We start from the raw sequence: 20267 nt of genomic DNA, 5'->3' as shown, positions 1-20267 counted from the left end.
CATTCCATAACATAGGACCAAGGTGGAAGAAACTTCTTTGACAAAGTGTGAGGCGGCTGGCTATGCAGAAATACAAAGGCATTCCGACAGATAGAGTTTATACCAACACCATCAATTATGCTCGGGGGAATGGAGAAGGTTGTGATCTCATAAATCGGTTGACCCACCAAAGCCTGGTCCTAAGTCCAGAGACACCAGTGCACAATATACTGTGAAAATAGGCTTTGATGGTGAAAGTGTTGATATTTTACTCATGACTATTCCTCAACGACACTTTTCATAGCTATACACTAGTACTGCCTGCTGCCTTACATCACCCAGGGTGGACCGTTGCAACGATGTGGCGCTTGCTAGTGTAGCTTAAGTCCAGTTATTGATAGTTATTGATAGTACAAGATGATTTTGTTTGTTTGTAAGTTAGACTGCAACAAGGTGATTTTTTCCAATTTTGTCATCTTCCAAGAGAGAACTACACCAGGAGTGCTCATCTTAAGAAGGGTGAAATTAGACTCCGAAGATGACCGCTGGGTGATCTACCAATGAACTTCCCCATTGTCTGTAATAAAAGGGAGCATGTTAACCTTTCCTTAGGTCACTGAAATTTTCTTCATAGAAGTCTATATTTCTAATTTGTATTCATTTTTATTTATTTTTGTTATTTTTTTAGTTCTCAAAATAGAATGATGAATATTGGCTCTGATAATGCTGTTCAGTGAGTCAAGTTATGTGGCTCACAGAAATACAGGCATGTAAAATATGCTCAGAAAGAGGACATTTTGACCTTGAGATCTTTTAACTATTTGTTCACTAAATTCGCCAACAAGATCCCAAAATTACTGGAAATTAAAACTTACAATGGAAGTGTTTTTAAATGCTTAAAATATCAATCTTGCACATGAGATCTCACAAAGGCGCTTTTCATGAGTTCATGTGTGAGTGGTGACTGGATCAAGTGCAATAGCGTAGTGCTAGGGAGGGTGTTTAATGGAAACTCAATTAGTTGAAAATACAATTAATCACCCATTCTTCTTTGAGACCCAATGATCAATAAAACAATAATATTACATAACACAATTATATTATCCAACAAGGTTTTTAAAATGCTGCATACATTCAAATACACAATATTAAACTTACGAAGTTAGATAAATGCAATCCTTACAATACAAATTGAATACAAAATAACTTTACAACAACATGTTTGACTAATTAACTTACTTCATATATATTGATTGCACCAAACATCAAACTAGATAATTCAATTATTATAAAAAATCACAAACAATTACATTTTTAGTGTGAATCCAATTCATCTCTTAAAAAACCTAGATTAGCCCAGCAAACATGGAGACTTCTGCTCATCCATGTGTCGGTTTGATCCTTTCATCCCACTTGAAACCCTAGCAAGTGGATATTAGTTGTTGTGGAGTTTGTTATGTTGTTATAGCAACAAACTCTTAAGTTTGGCCATACAAATCCCCTCTTTGTTTTGGCTGATCCAATCACATTCCTTGTCAGGTCTCAATCATCTTTTGTCCAAGCCTGGCAGTTTTTGTGCCATTTGCATAATTGCATTTTCACCTCAGTCCGTGACGATCAAATGTTCCAATCCATCCACCCACCCAGATATAAAAAAGAGTCATGCATATTCTTTATGTTCAAAGCTTTTGTCTTTCTTTCCATTTCTTATAAGGTTCGTTCATATTGAACCCCTTTTTCTCAAAACTTAAGTTAATAAGCCTCTTTTACATGGGTAGGCCTACATAAGCCTCATATATTGAATATTATGGGCTACAGGGCTCCAATAACAAAGGGCTAGCCATCTTGAATAAAGCTGTTTCAGGATACTGTGTTGGTATACTGATAGCCTCTGAGTATAATATTGGCAGTGGTACTTCACCTGTCTCCCGGCCCAGATGTTGCATAGTAGGGTCCTCTATTTTGTAACGCTCAAATCCATCAGCTTCCAGGGGCCTCTGCCCCTACACCCCAGATGGGGTGTTGCCCATAGACTCCACCAGGGGCCCTAAGGGTCCCACTAGTATACTGCTTCGCGCCATGATGTTCACGATTTGAACCAGTGGCGTGTCTGAGGGGGGCAGCAATGCCCCAGACATCTTAAAGAAAACAGAAATATTCCTTGTTCTTAGCAGTGCTGTTTAAATACACACACATTTAGTAAGCACCTTGATTTGGGTATAAAATCGCATATTTTTGCATGCTTTGCGCAAAAGGAACCCAATATGTATCAACTTTTACTTCAAATAGTATGAAACAGAAAATTGGGGTGCTCTCACGAGCCCAGATATATCTATCAAATTGGGCCAAACTTATGCTGACTGCACGCATTTTTTTTTCTTCCCCCGGCAACCCACTGACTTAAACTCCATATTATTGCAGTGTACCAAATATGTGTCTCATCTATCCAGTGATATCAAAATAATAACAACATGCCAAAAACCAGATTTTTGGCTAAATAAATCATACAACCATGAATGTTCACTGATTTTTTGGATAAACATGAAAGGAAATCACTAATCTAAATCGAAGTACCTAGTTTCAAAAAAATATAAATACCTCCTCACCAACCCCCTACCTTTAAAAGTTCTTTTGATTATTACCCCTGGGTACAAATTTGTTTATTATATTAGTAAGATGAGAGATAACAACATATAATGCCAGTAAGGTGGCTGTGTACTCTCAGACATGCATGTAGTAAAAGTGCCATAACTTTGTAATTATTCACGCAAGACATATAAAAGTATACATTTTTTATAATGGCAAGACATCAATGAATGTCAATATAAATACATTTGGTGTAAAAACAACAATTATGAAGCAATTTTTGCTTGGTGCATCATAACAAAAAAACACTCTTTCGAAAAATGTTTGTTTTGTTTTTTTCTTAATCTTGAGGCACCATTCCAAAACCTGTTTTTTATATTTTTTTGATATTGGTCTTATTTTTTGAGATATTGACCATATAAGTCATCAAAATGAAATTTGTAAAATTCACAAACGCCTATTTGTACAATATGATGCCTAAAATCGGAAATAGACAAAAATACAAAAAAATGAGAAAATGGTTTCTTGAGTCAATCATGCTTTTAATGATGAGCATAATAATTTATTGCTTACCTATAGATGCTGTATTTATTGAGTTATCGTGTACCCAAATCGTCATTTTACCGAGAAAATGAACATTGCAAAATGGCCGTTGAAGTTTAAAGTGGTCACATTTTGCACTTTGATCGAAGCTCACAGGAGAATGAGGCAGTTCTCGTTTTGGGGGCGCCCGCTATGGTGGGGGCACCTTATTGGCACGACTTTGTGAAAAGCTTCTAATTTCACTCTTGCTAGATTTACTTCGCAATTGTTTTGCTAAAATTATGCCCAGCTCAGAAATAAAACCACAATTTGCTTGGATTTTATTTTATTATTGTTTTCTGATATGCACGGGATAAAATGGTGTGCGATATAATATACTATATTCTTTGTTTAAAATACAAAATTAATGGACTTATAAAAACACCAAATAAACCCAGACCTTTGACCTTTGTATGGCTTAACCAGTTTACCGCCTATTAGAACCCGATGACGGTGACCAACACTATGGACTACAATAGCCTAATCTCAATGGCATAGTCCAATAACCTCAAATAAACAATCATAGTGCAAAATTTGACCTAATTTGTACCCAAAGTTTCAAAGTCATTCAATGAATGTACAAATGTATTCGGGTTGAAGAACCGTGTGCTGATAAATGCGAACGTTGTGGATCCTAGTGCAAGTTGACCATAAAAAAAAAAAAAAAAAAAGATGTTTGTTTGTCCTCAACCGACCGTCCCTATAAATTTTGGAAATCAGAAAAAAGGTGTTTTTTTCTATTTACTGTACAAAAGAATACCGACCCTATTTTTGGAAATTCCTGCAAAGTTTTTTTTTCCTTTTCAAATTGTTGCATTCTGAAGATGTAAAAAAATGTATTTTAGAACTTGTGTTCAACATTTTAGTTGTTTTGTAATGTTAGTTGATTCATTTTGACACCAAAATTGTCTGATTTTTCATATTTTGAACCTTAATTAATACAAACAGTAGAGTTTGCTAGTAATAAAAAAAAAAGAAAGAAAAAAGAAATCCCACGGCCGACCGACCCAATTTTGAAAATTCATTTGAGGGCAAGCAAACAATTTTTTTATTGGCCTAAGATCAAACAAGGCAGTGACTATACAATGTAAACATGAGCAAGGCCATGTTTTTGATTAGTATACTGATAATGCTAATTTCAGTCACACACAGCACGCTAATTAAATCTGAATAAAAACCACTTATTTTGTAAACAGATAATACTCTGTGATTATTTATGGAAGAAAGTTAATGGAACTGCTCTCATTGAAATAATTGATATATTAAACATTCATTTTGTTTTGTCAACGATGGAAATCCGTTCACAAATAAAGTTTTTACGACATTATTTGATATTGTATATGTTTTTTTCTTGTAAGGCGCTTCTGTGCTTTGTGGAGCGCCATATAAATGTTTTATAATAATAAAATAATAATAATAATAATTTGACAATTCAATTCAAAGTTCAAATTTATTTTATCAATCAATATCATACATAGCATAGCATATATAATAATAACATTGAGTACAATAGATATAGTTTAATAAATATAATAGCAATTAATAATAAGAGTAAATTGCAATAATATTAACAAAAAGATATATTGATAATAATTTGTAATGGTTAATATAACTTGAATACATAATCTATGTAATATATAATATTACTGTTCATGACGTTAATATACAATATATAATAATATGTTTATATGTGGATATAGGCAATTTACAAATCAGATAATTTATCTTAGTTAATATAATAATTAATGTGGCTAAAATAATATTGACTGACGAGGACCCTGCTAAACGCATAGCGTGGAGCTGCAGGGACCTCAATAATTAATCAAATATAATTCATCATGTGTAAAAACTGGTGACGGTATAGGGGACAAAACAAAACAATACAATACAAGTTATCCGACTAGATTATAGAAAGCAAAGAATGGAAGAAGAAGAAAGAAGAAAGAATAAGGATAATTGAGCGTAACAGAATAGGGACAGCTGAATGATTATGAGCACACATTACGGGGTATTAGCATGGCTATAACAACCGATGAGGGTTTTTTTAAAACAATATTTAAATGAGGCTAAAGAACGGGAATTTTTTATGTTTGAAGTAAGACTGTTCCAAACCAACGGACCTTGTGAACAGGATGTATTGCTTGCCAGAACAGTATTGACGGTTCAATAAATGGGTCGTGAGCGTGTCTAGTGTCATAATGGTGGGACAGTGTTTGAACTTTAAAAAAATTGTTTTCAATGAGGTCAGTAGGTAAAAGGTCATGGTGAAATTGAAACATAAATGAAGAAAGTTGGATTTTATAAATATCATGAATTTTAAGGGTTTTAAGGATGCGAAGAGTGGGTCTGTGTGGGCTAGCCAAATAGAATTAGTACATGTGCGAATTACCCTTTTCTGCAATCGAAAGAGTGGTTCAATATTGGAATTATTGGGATCAGCCCAAATCATTGCACCATATGACAAATATGGCAATACAAGGGAATTGTACAGAGTTAGAAGAGACTCTTGAGGCAAGAAGGGTCTGACCTTTCTAATAACTCCATTATATTTAGAAATAATTTTAGAAACATGTTTAGTGTGAGAGGTCCATGACAAATTATGATCAATGAGTATTCCAAGGAATTTGGTGGTCTGAACTTTTTGGATGGGTGTATTATTAATTTTAATATCAATTTCAATATCAGGTTTGTTATTATGTTTATTTTTGAAAATAATATAATTAGTTTTTTTAATGTTTAATGATAATTTATTTAGTTTAAACCAATTTGAAATATGATTAAGTTCATTATTAACTATTATTTCTAGTGTCTTAGGGTTTTGATGTGAGAAAAGGATATTCGTGTCATCGGCAAACAAAATAAAATGGGGTTCTTTAGAACAAAGTGGGAGATCATTAATATATAAAAGAAATAATAACGGTCCTAGAATCGATCCTTGAGGAACTCCGCAATTGATATCTGCAGGAGTAGAGAGGGCATTATTAAAGGAAACCTGTTGTTGTCTTCCAGATAGGTAGCTCTTAACCCAATCATTAGCAAGACCTCTGATACCATATTTATTGAGTTTGTCAAGAAGAATGTCATGGTTTATGGTGTCAAAGGCCTTGCTAAGATCAAGAAATATGCCAATTGTGTGAAGTTTGTTGTCCAGGTTGTCCGTTATTTTACAATAAAGTTCGTTAATAGCCATGTATGTGGATCTCTTAGGCCTAAAGCCAAACTGATGGGGAGTTAGAATGTTATGATGCTCAATGAAGTTAAAGATCCGTTATAGACAATTTTTTCAAGGAGTTTGGAGATAGATGGAAGGATTGATATAGGCCTATAGTTGGTGACATCATGTTTATTATCTGCTTTAAAAATGGGTGTTACATTAGCATGTTTTAGTGCAGTAGGGACAGTTCCTGAGGCAATAGATAAATTGAAGATATGGGAGAGGACACCACAAATGGATGGAATTATTTGTTTTAGAAGATTATTACTTATGTCATCAGTTCCACTACTGTTGCTATTTTTTAAATCAGATGTTAATTTAACAAGTTCTTCTGGAGATGTAGGATGCATAAAAAGTGAATTGGGGTTTGAATAAGACGACAGGGGAGGTTTAAAGTCAGTAGGTGGATCAGATATCTTAATAGCAAGGTTGATGCCAATATTGGCAAAAAAATTATTAAAGTGTTCAGCAATAGTTTGATTATCAGTTATTCGTTGACCTTCATTATTGTTAAAGAAATCAGGGAATTTAGTTTTTTTATTACGACCAAGTAAATTATTTAAAGTTTTCCACATTTCTTTAGTATTATGTTTATTGTTTTCAATTTTTGAGGTGATGTGTAATTTTTTACTAAGACGAAGTAGAAGGTTTAGATGGTTACGATAGTTTTTATATTTTAGTTTATTATCATTTGATGGGTTTAGAATGTAAGCTTTATATAACTTATCTTTTGTTTGGAGCGATTTAATTAGTCCTTTAGTTACCCAAGATTTTTTGGGTGAGTTACGTTTAGATATTATATTAGTTTTAATTGGACAATGTATGTTCAGCAGTGTAGATAATTTAGAATTAAATCTGTTGTAGGCCTCGTCTGGATCTAGTATGTTGGTTAACTGATACCAATCAACAAGGGACAATGCGTTGTTTAGACCTTTGATATTGTTAGGTTTCATATGCCGTGTTTTCTTTATTACAGGTGTGCGTGGTACTGCGTTAGGCCTACATGTTTTTTTTTTGTTGTGGAAAATAGGGAAATGATCTGATAGGTCGGTGACAATAATACCGGAGTTGATTTGGGATAAAATGTCATTGGTGAAAATGTTGTCAATCAAGGTCGCTGGTATGTCCATGGATGTTGGTTTTAATGCGGGTTGGTCGATCAATTGATGGGATAAAATCATGGGAATAAAGTATGTTAAGAAAGTCACTAACTTTGGGATCGGTATCATGTACGAGCAAATCTAAGTTGAAGTCACCCATCAGGTAACAGGGTTTTTTTTCATTGGAAATGGTGTTCAGGGTATTGCTCAGTTGATCTAAAAAATCACTGTGAATAACGTACTTTCGGGTTTGTAAAGGATACCGATGATGGTTTTGTAGAATTTTGGGACACCTCAATGAAGAGAGAATCGCAATCTGCACAGTCAAGGGAAAGGTCGGGTCTAAGGCAATAATTTATATCATTGTTGATAAAAAAGAGACACCACCTCCACGACGGTTTGGACGAACACAGTTCTCCCTTGAGTAATTATCAATGTCAATCAATGCAGCCTCATCTTCAGAGTTAAACCAGGTTTCAGAAAAACCATATATGTTAAAGTGATGGTCCAAGGAGGCCAAATAGTTAACAATGTCGTTGGAATGTTTGTTGAGACTGCATGCGTTATGGTGAAACAAGGACAGGGTACATGTATTGATAGGGGGATCGTGAGTATTTATATTTTCATTGGTGTAGTACTGGCAAGGAATATCTTTGGGGCTGGTAACATCGGTGCTATCAAGAAACTTATCAAACGGGTGCAGAGAGCTGTCAAAGGCAAAGGGTTGGAAATAGAGTTAGATAAGGAGTCGGACATAACAAGTATACAAAACAAATAGACTTAATATATTACTTAACAAAAAGAAGCAAATTAATTTGCAAAAATATCTGAATTAGAACAAAAAATATAATTTGGATCAAGCGAGTGAGCATCTCGCTAAAAATGGAATATAATGAAAATAACTTAATGACATTAATTAATTAATGAAATATCTGTCCTCAAGCGGATCTTCAGAGTATACAACATTAAAGAAGGTTATTCATGTGCCGATACATATGGATAGGAAGTAATCACACAATCTTAAAATGCCGATGTTAATATACAATAGAGGTTGTGCATATTACATATCATACCGTAAATATGGCGGACTACTCAACTGTATTAAAAATAAAAAAAAAAAAAAAAAAATGCAAGATTGAGTCCAGGCGGCGAGTGGCATGATAGAGCTGGCAACTTGTGAAACCGCCCGGCCATATGGCATTTTCCATATACTCGGTTAGTTTTGTGGGGTTCATTATCGAACCCCAATGGTTTTAGCTTCTATTTATATTATTTATTAACATAGGCCTATTTGTTTGTAATATTTCAAGCGTTTTAAAAATTCAAAATAATCCCATTTAATTACACGGTTGACGATGGGAATTTACTGAATTTAGAGAATGCACATCATTCACCACCTGATTGGATCATGGAGATGTTTGCTTATCTTAATGGTACAAGACAGAAAAGGCAAAGAGACAGAAATTTAGAGTTTTAAATTAGAGAGTTGACAGGAAGTTGTAAGAGTTAAATTGTTATGGATATGATTGGTGTAAGCGCGAAAATGTTGAATGTCAGATCAAAGTCATCCGAGGTGAATTAAGTAATGTCGATCACAATTCTGCGCCAAAATTGTTACAGGTCATCTGAGGTGGACTAAGTATATATTTGGATTGTCAGAACACCTTCCCCAATCAAACACATTTCTCTTGCATTTGATCATCTTCTACTCTTCCCTAGAAAAATCATAAATCTACACACCATGGAATTCACCATATGTGACGCGATCAAGCAAAATCAGTCGGAACTCTGCAATATTGATTTTGAGATATAGCCAAACAAAGCGAATATTTCCTTTTGTTTCCTCTTGTTTTGGAAACACTTTAATTGCTAATATCTTTGGAACTGGTTGTCCAATTTCAATGGGTTTTTCTGCAAAAGCAACTTTGTAAATGCTATTTAGTAGCCTATAAGAAACTGAAAATTTAATATTTCCGAGTTCCGACTGATTTTGCTTGATCGCATCACATATTACATCCACGCTCACATTGGGCACCCCATTCCTTTTTTAAGGAATTTTATTCTATCTTACATTATGTAAACATTGGGTAAATCCACAGCCCCTTGAGAAGTTTGGGCGAAATCTATTCATATCTTGATGTTTAAATCGGGGGAAAGAACTTGAAAAAATTCACATTTTATCAGCTAAAACGGAACCATTTGACCGCTAGGTTTTTGTGAAATCAGTGCTTCTGTGGTGTTTCCATAACATGCGCCGCACATGCAGATAACTTGAACCGTTGCGTATGCGTAGCGTATCTGTGCGTTAACAATTTGTGTGACTACAAAATGCGATGCGTTGTTGCGTGTGTATACCTCGATGGTACAACAAAGATTTTCTTTTAAATGGCGAAAACGAGTGAAATAGAGCAGTTGGAGTTAACAAATCTGGATTTTCTTTCCTTGTATTTATTAAAAACATAACATCTTGTTATTCTTTACCAACAATGATGAAACAATATTAATAATAAGGACTAGGAAGGGTTTTGTCCATTGTAGGCCAAAAATAATGAGGTAAAATTAAAATAAACTAGATATAAATCAGTTCCTTAGACACAAATCAATTCAATATAAAAATTGCTCTGTTGTCCTATAAACACAACAAATTTGGCTGATTTTAATTAGGTGAAATTGGGTTTGAAAAAAAAACCCCAAATTTAAATTAAAAAGATTGTACATTATGGCTTTAAGTATTACATGAGGAATGCCCAGAAGCCTTTAAGATTCAACACTGGGGGCTAAGAGCTTTGGGAGTCCAAAATGTACCCCATAAAGCCCCAAAAGCCAACGCTGGGCATGCCACTATATAGCAGGTCAAGAAAAAATTCACAAAACAATGAAATGCGTACTAAATCAAAAACGCTATTCCCTGATCCTATTCCTAAAAGTGAACTCTTATCCCAAACGCTAATCCCTAAACCTAAATCAAAAAGCAACCCATTAATACAGAATGCAAAACACTAATCGCTAAACCTACCTAAACTGAACCAAATCGTCAAAGCTAAACCAGTATCCCCAAACCTAATTTCAAATTGAACCCTAATTAAAAATGCTAATCCATAAACCTAATCCTACACTGAACCTAATCCTATATGCTAAACCATCATCCCTAAACCTTATTCTGAAAATGTTAGTCCCTAAATCTAATCCAAAACTGAAACCAATCCTAATTGCTAAACCATTATCTCTAAACCAAATGCTAAACTGATCCCTAATCCAAAATGCAGGGTTCAGAGGTTTTGACAGTTTTGCCGGCAAAAATGGCAAAAACTAAAAAAGTGATTTATAGTTCAGTTTTTTCATGTCAAAACAAATGATTAAGTTACAAAAATCATTTTCTGAGTGTAACAAGGCCTGATTTTGTAATTATAAGTAACATATTAAGAAATTAGAGGCATGCATTTTCATTGCTCAAGTGCAATTAACCGAAATGTGGTATATATCAGATTCAAAACTTTTTCATTTTAAGGACTTGATAAGACAAAAATTATGTTGAATGATTCATTAAATGTTGTGTGCTGCTGTTTATGAGCTTTCTGTATTATTTTTTAATATTTGAGTGATTTTATGTGAGTTTTTGCCAGTTTTTTCCATTTCTGCCGGTTTAAACCAGGCAAAAACTGGCAAAAACAGGTTTTTGCCAGTTTTTGCCACCGGCAACGGCAAAAAAACAGGTTTTTGCCGGCAAAAACCGAACCCTGTCAAAATGCAAAATGTAAATCCCTAAACCTAATCCTAAACTGATTAATATTCTAATGCTTAACCATTTTCCATAAACCAAATGCTTAACTAAACCCTAAACCTAATTGTAAACTGATCACTAAACCTGATTGCAAACTGAACCCATACCCCAACGGTATTCCCTAAACGATACTGACCTAATCCAAAATCCTATATTCTAAACAATAACCCATCAATCTAATCCAGAACTGAACCTGTATCTTAAATGTTACACCAGTGTCCCTAAACCTAAGTCTAAAATTAACCCACTATTAATGCTAAACCACTGTCCCTATACCAAACTCAATTTGAACCATAAACCAAATTATACACTGATCCATACATCTCAATTATAAGGGTTTTTAAATGCTAATCCTTTAACCTAACCCTATCTCCTAAAACTATGTAAAAACAGAACCCATTCTAAATTTGCAAAATAATCCATAAACCTGACCCTAAACTGAGTCATTAGCCCAAATGCTAATCCCTAATCATGGTAGGCCTACCTAATTCCAAACTGAACAATAAACTCAAACACTAAACCCTAATCCTGATCATAAACTGGACCAATCCTAAATTGATCATAAGTGTGCAAAATAATCCATATACCTGGACCTAAACTAAGTCTATATCCCAAATTCTAAACCCTAATCAGTGAAACTAATCCTAAACTGAAACCTAAAATCATAAATGTTCAGACCATATCCCTAAAATCCAATATAACACATAAATGTTTAAGTGACCGCCCATATTCTGGCCCAGTCAAAGAAAATTATGGCTTGCTTTGTGGCCCTAACCAAGTCCCAACCACAAATTAATTTCCTGATCTCCTTTCTAAGGCCAGTCCGCCTGTGACTGAACCAAAATTCTGAATCCTAATCCCTGAACCTAATCTTAAACAGAACACTTATTCTAAATCATAAATGTTCCAGCTCCTATCTGTAACTCCAATCCTAAACTGCATGGATATAAGCTGAATCAAATGTCCAAACCTAATCACTAAACTTAATTACACTGCATGATATAAGACTAAAGCAGACAAGCAGTGGCGTAGATTTCTTTTTGACATTGGGCGGGATGGAGTTGGAAAAAATTCTTCAAATATAGTCAATCCAGCACCTTTTGGCGACAGAATAAGTTTATGGTACAATTATGCTGGAAGCACACAAAATTTTTACTATTTTGAAGCTAAACTGATTAAATATGGTGTAAAAGTAGAATAAATGTGTGTGAAGCGCGTGAAAATTTGCACTTTTGGGGCTAAAATGGGCAAATATGAGGTTAATTTGGTCAGAAACCCATTATCAGGCGTCAACATTGGGGGATGATTGTATGGACCATCCCCTGGCAAAATATTGGAGGATTTACCCCCCACGGATCTACGCCTATATGCAGACAAGACTAAATCTTAACTAAGTAATATATAGGCCTAAATATCCAAAATATCAAACTTACTGCAACCGATTGTGTGACCTCTGGTGGTATATTCCAAACAAGTCTAGCTTTAACTTAAAATTCCTAATAGGTAAGCTATATACCAAGTCCAAGTAGTAGAAAATTCCTAACTTCCACTAAGATAGAGCAAAGCAATGATATTTTAGTCAAAGAGATATATTTTATATACATGTACACTATAGCTATAATACTATACACAGTAAGTAGCACAAACAATGTTGGAATCAGCTTTTGTGTGTTTCCTCAGTCTGATCACAGTGGTACCGGTATATGATTGGCCTATCTTAGCAGCACACTCATAGGCTAACCAATGAACATGATCATGGTGGCACAGACAGGAATGTAATTTGCTTCACGTGACTGTGACTGACAGGTTAATACAGAGTCAAGTTCAATGGAACATAGTTGCCATAGAGTGGCTTACACACAAATTTGGGCTACTTTAAATGTTGAACACCCTATATACTTATTGCACCATTTTTGTCACCTGCTTTGGCTTTTGTATGTAGTTCTGTTACCAATGGTAAAATGGTGCTTCTTTACAACTTTGCCTTGTGATATAAGTGGCAACTATGGAGTCAGCGCATTCAAAATTCAAAGCAAGGAATTACATATTTTGGTCTACTATTGAATGTTAAGATACTGATTTTAAAAACCATTTCTTCTACCTGATTTGACAGTAACTAATAGTAAACGGTAAAAGTTGGGCTCCTTTCCAACATTGCATTTAGTGAAAAAAGTGGCAACTATGAAATTAGAGTATTCACATCAAAGCAAATGAATGTTACAATCAAAGTTAATGGTGTAAGACCCCGCCCAGGCTCATGTCATCTTGCGAGAATAATATTACCAGTATACTATATGGCTCAAAGTGTTAATGTTTTTTTCATGCAAATCAGTTTTGGAGAACATTAGAATTCTTGGATTCACACCATATTTCTAGGCCTGCCACCCATTCTAGATCAAGTCATTACTACATTTGAAACACCTTCAATAGTAATAAGCAGTACCTAAAAGACATTTATATATGTAAATCAGTTCATTTTAGCCACAATTAATTTCAACTCAGTTCATTTAAACCCTCACCGTTCAAAATTAGTAAATCATTATAGCCCTCCCATGCCAAAACAACACATTTCAAAAATAGTTTCCTATCGCGGTTACGACCCCATTCCTGAAAATTCATAAACACCCATTCATTCCGTATACATGTATACATGCTTGTATATGTTTTTACTGCCAACCAACTGTTTTAACAGAAACTATATAGACAAAACAATCAAGGCTGTAAAGGGAAATATTCATATTATAAGTCAAGGAAAGTGTTAAGAAACGAAACTGACAGCAGTTAATAGGTCTGTTATATGAGAACTAATCAGCGCCATTAATTTCTTACCACTTAACTTCAATTTTAATAGTTTGCTTGCATCTAATTATTATTTGCAGTGCAGCCCATTTTGTCAATTTAGCTTCTTAAACCTGCATAGGGTGGGTGTCCAGGACCCCAAGGAATTACCACTTGGATGTCTTATGTAGTAAAGAGTCTGTGCACCACTTTTTAAAGCTCTGAGTTTCAGAGGCCAGTCATGGTGCTAGACCTCCTGTTTCTAAACACTCTCGCTCACTTATCACTAAGAGCAATTTCCTATCATCCTAATGTTAATTAGTTCCAAATTAGACCATATTCATTCAAATTCACTAAACCTTTTATTTTAAGCGCAACAATATTCCAAATCAGTTTCTAAACAGCCTCATTAAAAGCAGTTCATCCTTCAGATACCCATTTATTTTTACTTAGGACTTCGCCATTCCAACATAGTTCCAAAATAACCCTATCCTAATCAGTTCTAAAAAACCTAATTAGTAAGTGGTGGTGCCAGGGGGGCATGTGGGGCACCCCCAATCTTGGACTTTTCCCCCGTGTTTTCCCCATCAGAACAAAAAATACAAAATTGTGAGCATTTTTTTTTTTTTTTCCTCAAAAAAAAAATACTTTCAAATCATCTAGGCACTTTGGTTGCTGATTGTTCAGACAACTGAGTGACACATTCATATCTCAGAAAAAACTTATTGAATTTCCATGACTATGTAAAAAATGCATTATTTACAATGTTTAATTCATTAACACATTAGTAAAAATCAAATATGATGCTAACACCTAATCATATTATTTATGAAATATTGCTACACAATTGCTATTACAGTGGCGTAGTGTCATAGGTGCATGGGGGCATGTGTCCCCCAATCGAATTGAAATTTTAGAATATCCCCATAGGAAAATTGCCTAAAAAGGGCTTGTGCCCCCCATCAGACCTGTTGCCCCCAATCATGGTCGATGCCCCCCCCAATATGATGACCCAAATACGCCACTGCCGAATTGGTCTACCTGGTAGTGTTTGTGTAGTGTTTGTCGATCGAAAACACACCAGCCTTATAGAAATTGGTATCATCCAGTCGCCAAACTTGAGTCGAGTCGGTCATCATGGGCTCGAGTTATGTCAATTTATATCAAGTGTTCAAAACAGAGGAGAATTTTGAACCAACCAACCCCATTATCCATGTACTGTTGCCAGACTCCTTTTTGGGCGAGAAACGCAACACGCTTCTCGTCCCTATTGCTATGGGTTTTGACATGGGGAGAGCGGGAGTGTTCGCCCTAGGGGTAGGTTTACCCCTGACCCGACCCCTGCAACAAATTTAGTGACTCCCCAGAAGAGAATGAATGCCCTGTATACTCTTACTAAATGTTTGCATTTAATATGTTATTGTTATGCAATGTTTAAACCTTTTTTGTGATTAGGGTGAACTTACCCCCCCATATTGGGGCAGGTTCGCCACTTTGCAAAACTTTTTTGTTTGCTCTATCCTGTTGCTATTGTAAGGCCTATAGTTCTGGGATTGTGGCCGTATATAGCTAAGACATAGGGCTTTCACATGGGCTAATCAGGTCACCCCTAACCTTAAAATTGACATCGCTAGGCTGGTCAGAAAAATATAGGCTAACACTCCCGCTCTCCCCTACATATTGCTCACAGCGTTGCAGAAAATAGTCGTGCTGTCTATATACTCAGGAAACTACAGAGGCGATAGTGTACATTAAAATTTGTAATTATTACTTCATTTTGATATTCAAACAGTGCTACAAAGTCGTCTTAACAAGAAATGTGTTTGTATTAAAAGAAATAACTGTTATACAACTTGGATGAACTAGAATTACTTGTATGCAAATCCGAAAATTGAAACATATATTTTCATTTCTTTTATTGATTTAGCGGTATTGCCAGATTTTATGTACAGTTGGGCTACACTGAATCAACTATTCACACACAGATTTATTTGTCAACATCGCAGTCAATTAATTTATGTCAACATGTCCTTTTTTGAGATGACATGCAAACATTGAACATCTCATTTACATAATAATGAACGCATTTCTGTGAGCCCATTTTAGTGGCCATTATCTTATTTACATAATGGTTTTGACCTCAATTCATGAGTGGTGATTCAATGTTTAATTGGCCTATACTCCTCTAAATATTTTACCGTAAAGTCCTATGGTGAAGGGCTTTTTTGTTGTGTAGTCCTACAAAGGTGGGGTCACTAAAAGCAGCCTGCTGGTAGACATGTTTTACCGTACAGTCCTATGGTGTAGGGTTTTTATGTTTTATTTTGTTGTCCTAAAAGGTGGGGTGACATAAAGTAGTCCTACAGTCAGTATAGTCCTACAGTGGGATTCTTTTACTGTGTAGTCCCACGAGGAGGTGAGTTGTTCTACAGTCAGTATAGTCCGTGGAATTCTAGCACGCAATTCAGTCTTACTATGCAGCAATTTCTTACCTTTTATACTTTGCAAGACTGTTTTTCATGCTTCAAAACCTAACTCAATCAAACAATTATAATAAATATAAGTTTTTATCATATGGAAAAAACAAAACACCTTTGGATATATTACAATATCATTCTGCAAATTTGATTGCTCTCCTTGGTCTCTTCGTCATTTAGATAACTTCCAACACCAACCTTCCTAGTTTAATTATTTCAATCAAAATTTCACTCCTCTGCTAATGATTGATGACAAGTGAAAATCGAAGTAATACTGCATTATCAATATGGAACTACACCTTTATCTTGACAATTTATTTGCTTGCCCTATTCCTTTTTAAAGGAATTTTTATTTACAATCATGCAACTTTAAGACACACCCCACATACCCCAACACACCCCACACAGTTGACACTTCAAAGAATTTACCTAACAATGATTGTAAAAAAGGAGTTTGGAACAGTACATGTATAACGGGGTTGGTTCAAAATTCTCCTCTGTTTCGAACACTTGATATAAATTGACATAACTCGAGCCTAATCCTCAGGATAATTGTTAATTTTATAAACATCTACCAAAAAGTATTTTACCCCCCTTCATTATGAGATAATAACTCAAAATTTATGCATCAGAATTTAAAACTGAAATAGCAAAAGGAACCCCAGTTCTCCTATGCAAAAAAGGCATGGTTGAACTATGGTTAACCATGGTCAACCATGGTTCAACCATGGGTTTTGACCATGGTCAAACCATGGTCAACCATGCTTTTGAAAAATGGCACCACGGCCAGAGACCATGGTCAACCATGGTTGACCTTTTGACCATGGTCTATCTAAAGTGACCATGGTCAACCATGGTTAAAACTTAGCATGTTTGACCATGGTTGAACCATTGTCAACCATAGTTCAACACCCAGGGTTTTGACCGGGGTCAACCATGTTTTTGACCATGGTCAACCATGTTTTGACCATGGTCAACCATGTTTTGACCATGGTCAACCATGTTTTTGAAAAATGGCACCACGGCCAGAGACCATGGTCAACCATGGTCTATCTAAAGTGACCATGGTCAACCATGGTTAAAACTTAGCATGTTTGACCATGGTTGAACCATTGTCAACCATAGTTCAACAACCAGGGTTTTGACCATGGTCAACCATGTTTTTGACCATGGTCAACCATGTTTTTGACCATGGTCAACCATGGTCAACCATGTTTTTGAAAAATGGCACCACGGCCAGAGACCATGGTCAACCATGGTCTATCTAAAGTGACCATGGTCAACCATGGTCAAAAATTTGCATGTTTGACCATGGTTAAGAAACAATAGCAATCAAGGAAGAAACAATAGAAAAAAACAATAGCAATCAAGCTTAAACTTTATATTAGCACCCGATAGAGGGCAGGGCCTGAAGAATGAGGGAAATTATGGGATAAATATTTAACGGAATAAACTGCATAATCATATTATTTAGATTTATTCCGTTAAAAATCTTATTTTAACTTATCAAATTACTAGTTTTTATATTCCTGATGTGCTCTAATGTCCCAAAATAAATACTGTCCAAACGTCATACCCCAGCCCTTAAAATTGATATTTTTGATATTTAACAGTACTTGAAGTAAACTTTATAAATCTGATGATTTATACTTAAAGTGTATGTAGGTGGGATGAAAAGTTTACGATCAATTGAAAATTTTGACCTTTTCAGATTGAAGATATGGATTTTTTCCCAAAACACCAAAAAAAAAAATTAGGTCTTTTGGGAAAAAAATCCATATCTTCAATATGAAAGGTCAAAATTTTCAATTGACTGTTGGCTTTTCCTCCCAGCTACATACACTTTAAGAATATGTCATTAGATTTATAAAATTTACTTCGAGGACTGTTATATATCAAAATGTGAAAAATATCAAATTTTAATAATTTGTCATAAAATTTGTATTATATCGTGAATTTCAAAAAATTAAAATTATTTGATATCAGAAAGACATTCTTCGTATTCAGAATGCAATTCGATATGTCTGATGTGCTCTCATGTCCCACAAAAATACTGTCGAAACGCTCAAAACGCTTCTTTCCAGATCCCTTAACCTGGGTTTGTTTTTTACAATTTCGGTTTTTAAATGTAATGCATAGATTTTGAGTTTTATCTCGCAATAAAGGGGGGTAATTTCGTTTTGGTAGGCATTTATATAGTTTCCAATAAAATGTTGAGCTACCTTGTTCAAAATTTAGTTTTGATTAGAATAAAACAGATTAACATGGTTTTTATATTCAACAATTTTTTTACATTTGATAAAAAGTTGCTACAAATATTGTAAATTCTATCATGATTGTAGCACCTGGAGGAAACTAGGAAAATGTAGTTTCAATTAGAATAAAAACAACATAGACAAAGTTGCTAGGAGTTTTTTCTATGGTATCCTGTTTGGAAGCGAAACCTGATGTACCTGGAGGATTCTAGGAAAATTTTAGTAGTTTCAATTAGAATAAAAACAACATTGGGTGTGTCACCCGATCAACAGCTTCATCCCCCATTTTTCTTCATCAACAAAACTGAGATTTTAATATCAGAAGAAAACTCATATTTTTCTCACTACCCCAGTATAATTTAACGCTGAAAGTTGTTTAAAAAAGGCAAAATTTGCCACATGGCTACACAGTGAAGGTATAGGAGATAATGACAAACACTTTTGTGTAGGACATGTATAAAAAGAAAAAGAAAAAGCTGTATTTTCTTGACTCTAAAGATAATCAGTTATTTTTTCAGGAGAGAAAGGAAACAATGTCTACATAAATATTCATAACAGTATATAGATATTAAGATATACAGCTGTTTATTTGACAATTTACGTCAGAGGTCAGTCACAAAATTGCTTCAAAACTAATGGTTACATTTTTGTAGGACAATTTCTAAGTGCTCGCACATTAACATCTTGGGTCCTACCACTGAAGTAACTTATTAACTTTATAACTTCCTGACATTATCTACATTGTACAAAATATAATGAAGAACATATCTCCTCCAAATATGCTACAGGCAACTCTAAACTTACAGATTGGATCATTTTCATGAAGCATTACATCCTTTCCCTTCTCATTTCCAAGGCCATTATTTTTAAACCCAACAAGTTATCACCAAATAAAGTTTACTTCCTGAAAGAATATTTTAGAGCATAATCAGTGCAGCTACATCTGTGCCAATTTCTGTACTTTTCTCGGAAAAATGCGCAATAGGGTGAATAGGTTCAATATGATGTCCACCATTTATGCAGCTCTATAGAGAAATTGCATGGCTTGCCAGGAAATTTGGCCTCAATTTTCACTACTTCGGTTAATGTTTGTACTGAGATAAATGCATTTTAAAGGGGCATTCTCAGAATTAAATGTTCTTAAATGCCTTTTTAAAGGGCATTCGCATTATGCGGTTTTGAAAACACATTCAGGTACGACATTAAATGAAATGTAACTTTATTAACCCTAACTGAACCAGGTCTCACTAAATCTCACTATTAAAACCACGGCTCATGCATGCATTGCACGTGATGTGATGACGCAATCAGCCTAAGTCATTATATACCCAGGGAATCGCTGGCAGACAAGCGACACCTGTGTGGCTACAGGTCGGTGATCTTCTGCGTGGCATGCGAGGGTCCGTGTATACTGGTGTTTTGGTTTTGATCAAAATATTTAAATAACATTTAAATGACTGGTTTATATAAAGGTCATGAAACATTCTTAACATATTTTATATGAAAAAAAAACAC

General features: G+C 34.8%; 1 protein-coding gene across 3 annotated transcripts in view; it reads right to left on the bottom strand.

Annotated features, from left to right (window-relative positions):
* LOC140139723 (uncharacterized) overlaps window positions 1-20267 on the bottom strand; it is a 190408-nt gene that overhangs the window by 135077 nt on the left and 35064 nt on the right. Inside the window, exon 1 of one of the 3 annotated variants that reach the window (XM_072161429.1) lies at window positions 12676-12896. The exons of 1 other annotated variant lie outside the window; for it this stretch is intronic. The gene's annotated coding sequence lies outside the window, so the exon portion shown is untranslated. Of the gene's footprint in view, window positions 1-12675; window positions 12897-20267 lie in introns of those variants that run through there. One more of the 3 variants, XM_072161427.1, reaches the window with a different exon arrangement.

Source organism: Amphiura filiformis, chromosome 18 (assembly GCF_039555335.1).
Source record: "Amphiura filiformis chromosome 18, Afil_fr2py, whole genome shotgun sequence".
NCBI lineage: Eukaryota > Metazoa > Echinodermata > Ophiuroidea > Amphilepidida > Amphiuridae > Amphiura > Amphiura filiformis.
Note: the sequence above shows the minus strand (reverse complement) of the source record. Positions and strands in the feature narration are given on the sequence as shown.